This window comes from Scatophagus argus, chromosome 7 (assembly GCF_020382885.2).
Source record: "Scatophagus argus isolate fScaArg1 chromosome 7, fScaArg1.pri, whole genome shotgun sequence".
NCBI lineage: Eukaryota > Metazoa > Chordata > Actinopteri > Scatophagidae > Scatophagus > Scatophagus argus.
The window spans coordinates 22,256,575-22,269,917 of record NC_058499.1 but is presented as its reverse complement, the minus strand read 5'-3'; the positions used below and the strand labels follow the sequence as shown (position 1 = coordinate 22,269,917).

The 13,343-nt window shown below is 39.8% G+C and overlaps 1 protein-coding gene across 3 annotated transcripts in view; it reads left to right on the top strand.

Annotated features, from left to right (window-relative positions):
* Positions 1 to 13,343, top strand: part of kiaa1549la (KIAA1549-like a) — a 99,859-nt gene that overhangs the window by 2,646 nt on the left and 83,870 nt on the right. The window lies entirely within an intron of this gene.

Below are 13,343 nucleotides of genomic sequence, written 5' to 3'. Positions count from 1 at the left end.
CGCACGGTGGACCGCAGCGCTGCGCCGCGAAGCTCCGCGCCGCCACAACACACTCACCGCGGCCGTTTCTTTGCTTTAATGAAGAAACTTTTTATTCATTCATGGAGCACACTGAGCCCCGAGGTCATCAACCTCGAGCAAAGTCCATAGGGGACGTTTCATAGTCGGCACAGATAAATAATTCATAATCTGTGTGTCTTCACAGCCATCCGAGGAAAACACAAAAATAGCAGCAAAGATGTTTTAGATATTTCAGTCATACTGCTTCCAATATGAGGGCCAGGCACTACTCGACGGATTTTGTGATGATTATAATACTGATAACAACTTGAATGTATAGCCTGCCAAGTATTTGTACTCCCTGAGAGATTTTATCAGGTCTAAAGGCATATAATTAATGTCTTTTAAAGCACTAAGGCTCGATTGAGCTCATGGCAGCATAAATCTGAAGCCCAGCCCACCCACAGGCGTCACTGTTTGTTATCTACATTTCATTTTGACTTGGTTGAGCCATGAAGGCAGCCTTGAAGGACGTAGGCAAGTTTGCGTCAGTTGTATTTTTAATTATAACTAAAAATAAACACACAACCCAAGTGGTAAAACTTCATGTACAATGAAGATGTCAAGATGTCATTGCATCTGAGATTGATTAGAAATCCACTTCCCATCCATGCAACTGGTCAAAAAAGGATCAATTTACTCAAATTACAAAAAACCAAACCAAACAAAAAACATGTTTTTTCCATAACCCAATTACTAACTAGCCACAGAGATAGTTTATAGTTGACATAGTTGCACTAGCAGCAGTTTGGAGATACTGGCCACTTTCAAACTCACACTGGATGTGAATAGAATTTCAACTTTGGTGTTGGCAGCACTGAACATGACATTTGAAAGCCTAAATGTCAAATGTCTTGTATTTTTCTAGAAATAATGACTCAGTTTTATTCAAGATATTCCACAGAGAGGGAAGGCTTTCAGTATGATACACGTGGCCACTGGAGTTTTTAAAATATCTACCCATGAGCCTTTCTTTATTACAATATTACAATAAAAAACAAAACAACACCAAACATAGCAAATCTGCATTTACTTTAGACGTCATTGTACATCATACACTACGCACAAATAGAAAGAAGCTAAGTCAACCTCAGCTGAGCTCTAATTTAAAAAACTCTTGGGTGCTTGCAATATGTTGTGTTTCAGTTCTCCATACCATTGTTCTTGTTACCATTAAATGTCACTTCAGATCTTTCACTGGGAGATATTTGTTGATCTCATGGCAGCACTGCACTTTTATCTGTGGAAATAATTTGCTTTTATGGACAACAAACACACTGTTAGGTAGACATAATTTGGTGCCACACAACAGTTTAGTCACACACCACATGCAGCCACCCAGGAGTCACACAACACTTTATAAAATAGCAAGCCTTCAGCATCATCTCCCTCATATTGTGCCATTCCCTACATAAAATGACTGATTTGAGGACAAAACCAGAACAATTAGCTTTGTTTTGTTTCACATTGTCATCATTGGTCTGATTAAATTGTTGAATGGTGTACCGGCAGCTCCGTTGGCTTGCTGTATTTTATTTATGTATTTAAAGTGATTGACTGTCTTAACTTGCACACTGAGAGTCAGAAAGTCAGAAGAGCACTCTCTCAGTGCCACTGTAGCAATCTCTGTTATTAACTCTCAAATTGGAAAATAATGAAATACTGGCTCCTCTTACTAACACATGCCGCCACTACTCAGGGTGTTGTTTGAGCGTAATAAAGAACGTCTGTGCCCCGACGATTAGTGCAAATGTATTAAATGCATATCTCCTTGTTAGCGCACATTGAAATGAAAGCGGAGATACAGATTAAGGAGACGACTGCCAAAGTATTTGGAAAAAGACAGTTTATCTGCCCAGCCTCCCCAGTTAAATCAGAGCAAATCGCCCACTCACTCTCAACATATCCTCTTTTATATCATGCTGCTGTGCCACTTAAGAGCAAGCTTTTCCACAGCATGGCTTGGGGAAATTTGACTTTCTCTCTCATACCTGGTAACTCGAGCTTTTGGCTGTTTGACGTCTCTTTAGACGGAAAACATTCTCATTGTATTTTGGTACTCTCAGCTCCATTTTTAACAAAAAAGATGTTTTGGAGGCTGATGCCTAGCTGGTGTGTGTGAGAGCGTTCATATCTGCAAGCACACACAGAATGTGTGTGTATGTATGTGTAGGTGTTTTCTTTAATAGGTCTACAGAGATCTTCATCCTCAGTCGGTAGCTCAGATCTATTGGTCCGTGTTACCATGGGAACAGATCAGCAGCTTGTACTTTTCTCACTGTGTGTCTGTGTTTGTCAGTCAGGGATTGAAATAACATCTGAGTAAGTGTCAGGTCTGTTGCCTAATAATCAGCATCTGATGACACACCAGTGAAGATAAAATGCTCTCCAAAGCCCAGAGAGATCTGTGGGGTTTGAACTCAAACCCTTCCAGCTGCTAAACATCCGGCACCAGAGTGCGCTCTGGTCTTCTCTGAGTCACTCACCACAGGGGGTTGTTGTTTTCTTAAAACGAAACGTCATTTGTGTCTGTCACCATTTTCTCGCATTTTTCTCTGCTCGATGTCTACTACAAACAATTCGAGTTAAACCAGTGGTGTGACAGCATTTCTATCCACAGATTAGGTGTATCACTAGTGTATAGAGGGACACTGGGGAATAACAGAAGATTAAAAGATTGGGCCGCAGCCATTAACTAATTTGTTCAAAATTACCAAGAGCATGTAGACTGAGGACAGTATTTGTCTTTTCTTTTTTTGTATATCTTTTCTTCCATAAATCTGTAACAAAGGGGAGTGACCAGAGTCACCTCTCTCTGCTTTTCTAGTTATATTTAAATAGCTGATTGCTATGGTTGCTAAAGACAGCATATTAATTAATGGACATACATTAGAAGAACATACAACAAACAAGAAAATCACAGTGGTGAGACTGATACAATGGAAAGAAGTAAGGCTGGATATTACTGAAAATTTGACATTGCCAGTACTTTTTCAATAGCTCATTATGTGTTTCTCCACAAATCACTCACTTAAACTTTGCTTGAGTAAAATGCAATCTAAAACTGACAAAATCCTGTTTTAAAACATCACTAAAAAGTATAACATGTATAAAATAAAGGTCCAAACCTTTAAGAGCTTTTGTAAAATGTAAATGTATGAAAGAAATTTCCAAACCATCATTTTCATATAAAATTTCTGGTAAACTGTATGATCTTCTATGAATGGCTGTTCACAAATTTTCCATGATGAACAACTATGTCGAAGGGTCAGAGCTACGTGAAATCAGTCCTGCCACCCTAATAAATGAAAATGAATAATGTTTTCTTTGGGGACCAAAGAAGACTGGTCTGTGGATTATCCAGAGTAAAGCCAGTGACAAAGCTCTCCACCTCCCCTGGATTTATTTTAGTTAGCACAAAATGACAATACACAAATTCGTCTTGTAAGAAGGTGTAACCTGACCCAGTTCTTCCCATAATGCAATGTGTTGACATCCGTCAAAGCAGCGTGTAGGCCAATCATATGCATGCAAGTGTACATTCCCCTTAGATTACCTTGCAATGTGAATTGTACATTTATACATTTTTCCCAGTGATCGTCAAAGAATAGGTGAAACCTTTAAGCTGTAAAATTCTGTCTCAGAGTATTAGACACCACCACCTGCAATGTTTTGCCATCTGATAAGCCCTCAAGCATATGCACACCAGCTTTTGCTACTTGACAGCTGATTTATCAATTTTCTACTCATACCACTCTGCAGACACATTTCGGTCTGTACCAAACAAGTATTTCAGTGTGATACCTAGTCCTACACCAGCCTGACTTTGGAGAAATGTGAAGATATATTTTCTTGGGCTTTAATAGAGTTTTATAAGCTGGGTGATACAGTGAGGAATTGAATGGCCCTTCACACTGATAAATCCCCCGATGCTGATATCATTTATCTGCTGTCATCAATAGAAGTGATAAATTGTGCTTATTAGGTGCATCATAGCCTGTTTTCCTGAGAGTGGATCAGAGCTCTGCCCTCTCATAATCTCATTAAAAGTTTAGCGTCCGTTCTTTGATGCATCTGGTCAGAAGAAAAGGAACGTTACTATTAGTTGTTATGCTATCTGCTATATGCTGACTGTCAAAGCTGGTTTGGGAACAAAACTTAGCAACACATATCAAATCTGTGGTTGCAATGAATGATCAAAACAATGTAATCCATAAATGCCTCTCACTGCAGAGCTTTATTAAATGTGAAAGGAGAATGACTTTACTGTGTATTCTTCGGCATGTCACCTTTTAGTAGATTTATCTCAAAATTGTGGTGAATTCCACAAAGTTCAGGGAGGATTTAAGCACTGAGCTCGTGTTTAATGCATGGAGACCATCAGATGTGATACCATGGGAAACTCTGATAATGGGTGACGGATGAGATTGCTTGCTGTGCTACAACCTGTTTTATTTGATGTCAGCTACTTGGCTTCATAAGGATTCTCGCTCACACCCCATCGCTCAGTTCACTGGTTTAGAAACCCAGACAAATTGAATGAATGGCAGCACCATCCAGTGTCCTCTTCGGCGGTGAAGAAAATAATATTTCCGAGATTCATTCCAAAAGATTCTCTAAGTCGCAGTTCACTTCTGCTCAATTGATTTTGTGTCATAGCATGTCTCTTACATGTATTACAAATGATATGTCACCGAACACTGGAAAATAGAGTGCTTTGGCATGTTTGGTAAAGGCTAAGCAATGTTTTCCTGCCCTTATAATGGAAAAAGCCAGGCATTTTTGTGAAGGCCGTTTGTGCGTATGCTACAGAAGCTTACTAAGAAAACAAAACCATCTTGCATATCTTAACGCATCGAGACTGTTGCCATTGTTACCGTCATTATAATCTGCATCCCAACACACAATTTTCAGCCAGCCAGTCTGGCCGGTCAGCCTGGCATCATAGTGATCTTATAGAAATCTAATCATAAGCAATAAGTTTGGTTCTAAATAATCTCTAATGCGCCATTAATCAAAAGAACAAGTATCTAAGTTTTCATAGTCAATAAATGCTTTATCAAGAAGCAAGCCACAGAGCCAGGGTTTCTGACTAATAACAAATTCTATATAAAGACCAAAGCCACAGAGTAAACTTAATAACGTCCTGCATTGTCTGTGTATAATAAAAGCTTTAAAGCATTCATTTGTATATTCATGTGTTTTGCAATCAAAATGTAAAGATTTTGAGAAAGCTGACTTTTCCCTGATAACACCTGAGATTTGACTAAAACCTGGAACAATAATTACTATCCCATAAGGTTCCTATGCAATGAAAAATGTAGTTAATTTAAATAAGTCAAACCCTAGATTCGACTTGACAACAGGAAATATTTTTGGCCACTCATCCCCTTCTCAGTTTTGAGCCAGAAAGCTAAGTTTATGCTAACAAGATTCAAAGTTGATAACACTGATCACAACAGTAGGCCTAAATGTAATCTGAGCATCGTAGTAGTATAGTTGAAAGTGAGTACTGAGATGACTAGCATGTTGGTTTTGGTCCTGTTTCATGGAATTTGTGGACAGTAAGAAAATGTAGAATAATACCAGCCTCAACCTTCAAATTATCCAGGCAAAGAAAGCAACTCTGACCGAACATCATCTTAAAAGTTCAGTTAATTTAACCACTTGCTTAGTGTAAATCATCTACAAACGTATAGTCTATACTGCAGCTACTTAGTCTACCGTGAGTACAGATTCGAAACTGTTGACCAAAATCTCAGTGTCATCTAATAAAGTTAGAAGAAAATATTTTCAAGGGCTGGTACAGTAGGCCTATACATAATTAGTATAATGACTCTGTTATCAAGTCATTTAAATTTCCACTTGTGAATCAAGAAAGCAGGTTGAACGAAAAAGGCTGAGGGAAACTAAATATTGCAAAACGCTGTCAGTTTTGCTTTTGGCTGCAACACCTAAGGAGGCTTAGTAGTAGCTGGTTACCTCAGCCTCAAGCTGCATGTTGGCAGGCATTTCATCAAGATGAGTGACAAGAGTTGGAACAGGACCCTGACTAGAGAGGAAGGGGAACAGCACGATCAATACTGCTACCGCCTCAAGGATAAAAGTTTCATGTTGCAGCTTTAATTTATGCTATCTGCTCTTGTTCAGACCTCAGCTGACCCTTTTTGCATCTGCATACTGCTCCTGGAGAGCTCAGGTGATCAGAGGTGTAGCAGTTCTTCTAAGAGGAGGATTCTGGCTGAAATTGATCCAAGGCCAAAGATCCCGCATGTGGTCCCAGAGGCGTCTGTGTGTGTGTGTGTGTGTGTGTGTGTGTGTGTGTCTGAGCACTGCATCATCCCTGTACATGCAGCAGTAGCTCATTTTTGTATTGCTCTGCTTGGCTGCACTCTGCCCTGTACTTCTCTGCACTGCTCTGATTATGTACTGCTGGAGCTTTTCACACCGATAGGGAAAAAGGAAATCTGATTTTTATTACATACCACACTGTTATATCCAAACCAGAACTATGAGAGTGTTCTGACAATGGAAGGCAGCGGAAACTTAATTAAATAATCATTGTTAATGATAGCGCTGTTGTGTTTCACGATAAAGTGCTTGTTTTTTTCTTTTTTGTTTTTTTTTGCCAGACATCCATTTTCTCATAGTGCTGTCAGTCCCATTTGCTGTATTTGTCGTATATGACACATCTGTACCTCAGAGACTCTTCTTCAGTGCAGGTAGACTGTGTTATGATGCCTGCTGTCATGTTAAACGCCTCTTACCGGCAGCCCTGTCATTGCTCTCGCTGTTGCCAGGCAGAAACAGAGAGAAGCAGCTTTATTACACAAGAAGATGAACTAATGCGTCTGACACAACTCCGTTTTAGCTGCGGCTCGTTGTTGTTGTGATCGACCTAGCCAGGCTAAACATCTCTGACAGAGAGTTATCTTATCTCAGCTGTTATTCACCTCACCCTCGATCACACACTCAGTGCAGTCCTTGCTTTCATCAGTGTAACAGACAGTTTGCTTCTGCTGCATTCTGGAGTTAATAATTTCAGCAAGATTTGTGAGTGTGTGTTTGTTTGAGTGAAGAATACTGAGATAGGCTGGAAGTCAGAGGAGGGAGAGAGTTTCATATGCAGATCATAAATATTTCCTCAGCTTGTACATTAAATACATTATGCATGGTAGGGCCCTGTTACAAATCATAAGGGTAGGCAGAAGCACTTCTGGATAAATTGATTTTCTAATCCCAATCAGCCACGCTTTGTATTTTTCTAAAGCTGTGAGAGGTTGCGTGTTTCCTCGACGGTGTGTTTTAGGAAGGTTAATTATTTTCTCGTGTGAGAAGCACTTTGATGTACAACACGTCTTCACACGAGAACACTTCTCATGTTCAAAGCTTATTCATGTGTGCATGCGGTACACACTGTGGAGTCACGTGATGCAGTTGTGCGAACGCTTAATGCGTCCAGAGAGAATTTGCAGCACGGATGCAGAAGTGTGCAGTTATTTAGCGTCTTGCAGTAAACCAGAGACATCTGTGTGTACAAGCTTCATGCTCCCCTCAGGATGCTGCCTAATGCAAGAAAGGTGATGCATGTCAGTTACTCTGTGCCGACCAATGAACATGTTGCGTGTAATAAGGGAAAAGAGAAAAATGGATATTTTTTAAATGGCTGACTTATCCCAATTACATACACACGTGTGTGTGACCTTCAGTGATATCTAGTTGTGCAGCTACGTCTGGCTTTATTTGCAGAGATTTTGAGATACACAACCCTTTGTGCTAAAGAGAGGGCATGCAGAGCTGTTAACGCTAAAATAAATCTGAAGATAATGTATTGTTCATGTTCTAGTTTCAAACTGAATATTAACCTACACCTCAAAAAATCAACTTTGTCTAAGCTGGGTATCATTGCAGTCTGGTGCTTGTATACTCGCATATGCGTGTTTGTGTCTGTGTGTGTGCGCTGTCCCCTCTCTTTCACCCATGCACTACTCTACAATGAACACTCAGTAATTCCCTCTATAGTGAGGTGAGCAGTAAATTTACATCATTGCCAGGAGTAGGTGTAGAGTTGCACGACTGCAATTTTTGCGTCTATAAAACGTGCGTCACGGGATTGTGGGTTTGTTAGCAAAAAGTAACTGTGCCATGAAAACTGCTCTTTTGATTTCATCCTGGGCATTTTTGTGGGCACTATATGGAGCATAAATTCATAGTAAATTAATAGTAAATTCATAGACTCATTAGCTTTGGTGCTGTTTTTTGGGTATATATTAATCAAATATTATATATTAATCATTCTTGTGGGCTTTTTCACAGAAGACATAACAGGTGGGAATAATAAAATTAACAGTGGCTGAATTCCATTTGACTGCTCAGTTTCAAGGTCCTGCTATCGTTCATGCTGGCTCACTGTAACACTGTCATGGTTGAATACAGTGTAAAGAGACATTGTTAATGTTAATAGTAACATCTGTGCTTTTTCTACTGTGACAAGTCAAAATGTCTGCTGTGATGAAGGTGTATTAGTACATAGAGAGAGAGGACATGTGGTGAGCAGGCGTCCAGTCATCCAGAAATATTCTCAACACCTTATTTCATCTTTTGAAATAAGCTGATTGTTTTTTTGTGGCCTAAGAACTGGAGAATTTTCTGAACCTACAGGAAGGGGAATTTCATTCTCCTCAGTTAATCCCACCACATACATCACCAGCTTTAAACATACAAATTCCTTCGTGCTTGTCTGCACATAGCTCACAGAGGGACCAGATCGTGTTTGTCCTGTATTAATTACTGTTATTGACTGTCAAAATTCAAAAATCAAGTTTTTACACACATGATAAAATATCACGTGAACTGACACTAATATCATTCACCTGATAAAATGCTGACATGTTGCACATACCAAAGTAAACAAAAGATCATTTAAAGCTAACATTCTTTCCTGGCTAAGTGCATGGTCACTATCACTAACATGTGTGCCTTCCTTTTTCACCCATCTTTTCAGTCCTGTTTGTTTGATTCAGTCTATCAGCAGCATCTCAGACACAAGCAAATTCTTAAGAAATCTGATGGACAGAAGGAACAACTGAGTAAATCTAGCAGATGATCCAAATGTGAAATGTCACTCATCATTATTTCATGGCTGAAATGAAATAAGATAGGAATTTGGACACTGTGAGTAATTCTTAAAGGTCAGAAAGTCAAATTGAAAGAATTGTTCAGTGATGTTTGTGCTTTTGGAGTTCTGTCTCACTGCGTGCCTGAACTGCCTAAAAAGGTTTTGGCGTGACCCCATCATGAAATGATTTTCATGAGGTGGTGAAGCCCCCTGTACAGCCAACATGATAGAGAGCACACACTGTCCCTCGTGATAACAACTTGAGAGAGTGTCAACATTGGAATTGGAAATTTCCCTTTGGAGGAGTTGAGGTGGATGTGCAAAGCCCGAATGGCAGCGCCAAAAGAGTTCCATTTTTGGATTGGTTAAATATGAAGTGAAGAGACAGGAAATGTCAAATGTGGGAAAGACTGACAGTGTGAGAAAGAAAAAAACAGAAAGGAAGCAAAAGACCCGACTCGACTTAGCTTGTGAAGAAAATGTAACAAAAGCGTGACATGCACTCGATAACAGCACTGTCGTCATCGTCACCATCATTAACACTATTGTCATCGTCAGCTCTGTAATTGCTGTGTCTATTCAAAGAAATGAAAACCAGACATTTCAGTCATACACAAAAGGTAGGATGTGAAGACAGGCTCTGCTTTTGTACACTGGTGTCTTTTTGGAGGCCAAAAGAGCTCTGAAAGTGAGGCCCCTTGAGTGATTTTTCCATAGTCTTGCCTACAGCCTCAGGAATCTTGAACAAGATGAGAGGATTTATTTTTCTCCTGTCACTGAAATAAAACGGAATTAAAATGAGGTATACTGCTTGTGTGTGAATTCCCTGCTGTTCTTGTAAAGCTTTATACAATCAGACTGATTGTGGACTGTGGAACGCCTTCCAAAGCCTCTGTGTTTCTGCACCTGGACTCACTCCGCCGTACTGTCTTCAAGGTGTGTGTGTGTGTGTACATCATCCGTTCGAGCTCTGTGTCAGCTTGTTCCACTCTTCAATTCAAAATCAGCTGCTTTGAGAAATCTTCCAAGAAACAGAAAACTCCATCCAGCTTGCGATGACTGTGGGAAAAATCAATTTGTTCACATGAATCTTGTAGGTTAGAGGCTCATTTTTTTCTTAGCTAGATGTTGAAGAGTGGTTGTTCCATGCCAGCAGATAGACGGCAAGGATTTATTCCTACTACAGTGTCTGAAAAAGAAACAGGGAGAAGAGGGGAGCAAAGCGAGAGACAGAATGAAAATTTAATCAGCCCTTGCTTCTTAAGGGTTGACTGGGAGTGAGAAGGATTTATAGCTGCTTGGCCTCCTCTCCTTCAACTCACCATGTATCACTGCAGCTGCTCACCAACCTCCATCACTCCATCACTGTGTGCATCTGTCTGTCCAAATGTCTTCCCGTCCGTGTGTCCGACGTGTCCGATGTGTCATGTGGCCTTGAAGTCACAGTTATGTGTGTGCGACGTCCACATTTCTTCCTCCTTTTCAAGCATGCTGTTCAGTAATAAGCTTCCCTCTGTGCAGCCGTTGGCCAAGCCACTGCAAGTTGACTTGGCTCTTATTTTTGTAGATCAGACTGTTGTTCTTATCAGTAACAATAACTCTGTCATGATAATTATGTTATTGACTCAGCGTACATATTTTATTTATTTTTATTTATTTCTGTACCTCAGACAACACTCAACGAAAAGCAGCAAAAACCGCATTGGCTGACAGAGCCCGAGAGTGGATTTAATTTGTTGTTTTGGTTTTACTTTATTCATATTTATTTTTCATTTTGTTTCATTTTTTTTCCTTTCCAATTTCAATTTTTGTGTATTATTCAAAATGAAAGGTTTGTTGTACTTTGAAAAGATGTTCTTGCATTATTATGCTATTATATTATTATTATGAAAGTGGCATAAAATATTTCTAAAATTATAATAATTATTTCTAGGACATAATATTGTCCAAATTATTCCAACAAATTAGTCAGGCCTACTGAAGGCCACAGACCACAGTCTTTTCCTGACCATAACCCAGGAGCCTATGAGAGAAAACTGAGGAATCGTTGCATAGTTGTGCACAAACACATTTTTCCTGTATTATTATTATTGACATTTTAGGGGTGCACATTTTCAGTTTTAAAATGGTTTATTGGACATAATATCAGATATAACACTGGCATATGCTGACTCTTTGATTATAATCACTGATATTTTTTGTAACCCATGCACAAAACCTTAACACATGCTTAACATGAAGCACCACTTTGGTTAAGTTTAGGTACAAAAACTAGTTTGGTTTAGGAACAGATCGGTAACGCGTGTTTCCTCTCACATGGGACACAAACTCTGCTCTGCTGGGTGAAAGTCGTGTGTGTGAGCCACCACACAACCCCGACCTCCTCCCCTCTGGGGTCACGTTGTGCAGTTGCTCCGATCATCTGATAAAGTTGTGGCTATGTTTGCGCTGGAGGTACATTAAAGCCTGGAGCATCTCATCCAGATGCACACTGGCACATAACTTTTTGAAAACACCATAATTCATTTTAAAAGACCCATCTGAGTATGATGACATAACAGCTGCAGTACGGTTTTCTCAGACTAAAATTATTTGACTTTTTCCCTTAGATAAACTCATGTTTATTGCAGTATGTCTTCTCTGTTTCCATGGTGGCCATTTGAAATATTCTCTTTGCTCTTCTGTGATGGGAATATGAAGATGGATGCAAACAGTTTATCCTGAATTTGACCTCAGGCCGGATTTGGACTGTTATCCTGCACGCTCAGTGTATGTAAATAGCAGGTAGAATCTAAGAGCCTTTAAATCTGGTGTAATTCAGATCATTGAATTCTGGGATGGAAGATAAACAGTAATATGCATTAATTATATTGTGCTTAAATGACAGTCGAAACATTAAAAAATGGTAATACATTTCAAGCCATTTCACTGGCAGCTAAAATCAAAGTCCTACAATCAGCGGCAATTAAGTGAATCCATTTCCACATGGCAGCTTTTTTTTTTCCTCATTATGTCTGTCTGCTGGACCGAGGTTACATTGCTGTTTAAACCGAGCAGTCGCTTTCGACGAGGAAGGTAATTATTCCCCCTGGGTAAATCAAAGTCAGCCCGTATGGTTCTGACCTCCCCACACACGCTGCTGTCTATTTACCAGACGGAGAAAAGATAGTCATAGAATATTCCTCACTATGCATAATCATACACGCTGTTCAAGACCTAGTTCAGGTGTTACGGAGCTGCGAACTGGCCGTGTACTCAACAACTCAGATCAGATTGTGGGTTTGTGAGAGGCAAATGTTGAAAAAAACAAAAATTGGCGTTGCTTCAGATGGATGTATGACATTCAGTATGTGCTAGCTGATCAGTGTGTTAGCTGCAGAGACATTATGAAGCCAGAGATGAAAGGTGAAAACAGTGGAGAACAGTAGTGTTGTATTTTTTATACTTAAGAATTGAAGTAAAGTGCTTTTGCTGAGTTCTGCAGTAAAATCTCTTCTTTAGAGGCTTTAGAAGTCTGTGATGTCTTCCTAACTGGGACACACTGTCGGTGAGGATGTTGAACTCTGTCACACACTGTGTGTATGTGCGTGATTTTATGGTTCAGACGGTTGCATAACGATAGAGGCTAATTAGTCCAGACTTTATTCTCCTTACTGTACTTTAAAGAACTGCAGAGACTTTATTTTCATCAACATCACTATCTCCGTCATCTCAACATCATCTAGGTGGAGGCAGCGTGCGATACACTATGAGTCAGTTTAAGGATAATCAGATTAATGTCTACAGTCAGTAATGAAATGGCACTCTGCACACCATATGTGTCTCATAAAACACACACATCCACAGAGTGTGCACCACAGGGGACACAGTAAGGGCAAACACACATCAGGCACTCAGGGCCAATCATATTCACTCAGCTCACTTATTGGTTTGTGCAGAGTCACATGGTGCCTCCTGCAGCAGCTTTGGCATGTGTTTTATTGGAAAATCAATGCTGCTTTACACACAGCCACAAATACTGCACGCAGACTCTCTCTCTCTCTCTCTCTCTCACACACACACACACACACAATGTTTAAAAATCATCAGTCAAAGTGTCCATACAATCCACTATGAATATTGCTTTCTCATAAGCGTGTGTGTGTCTGAGTGAGTGTCTGAGTGT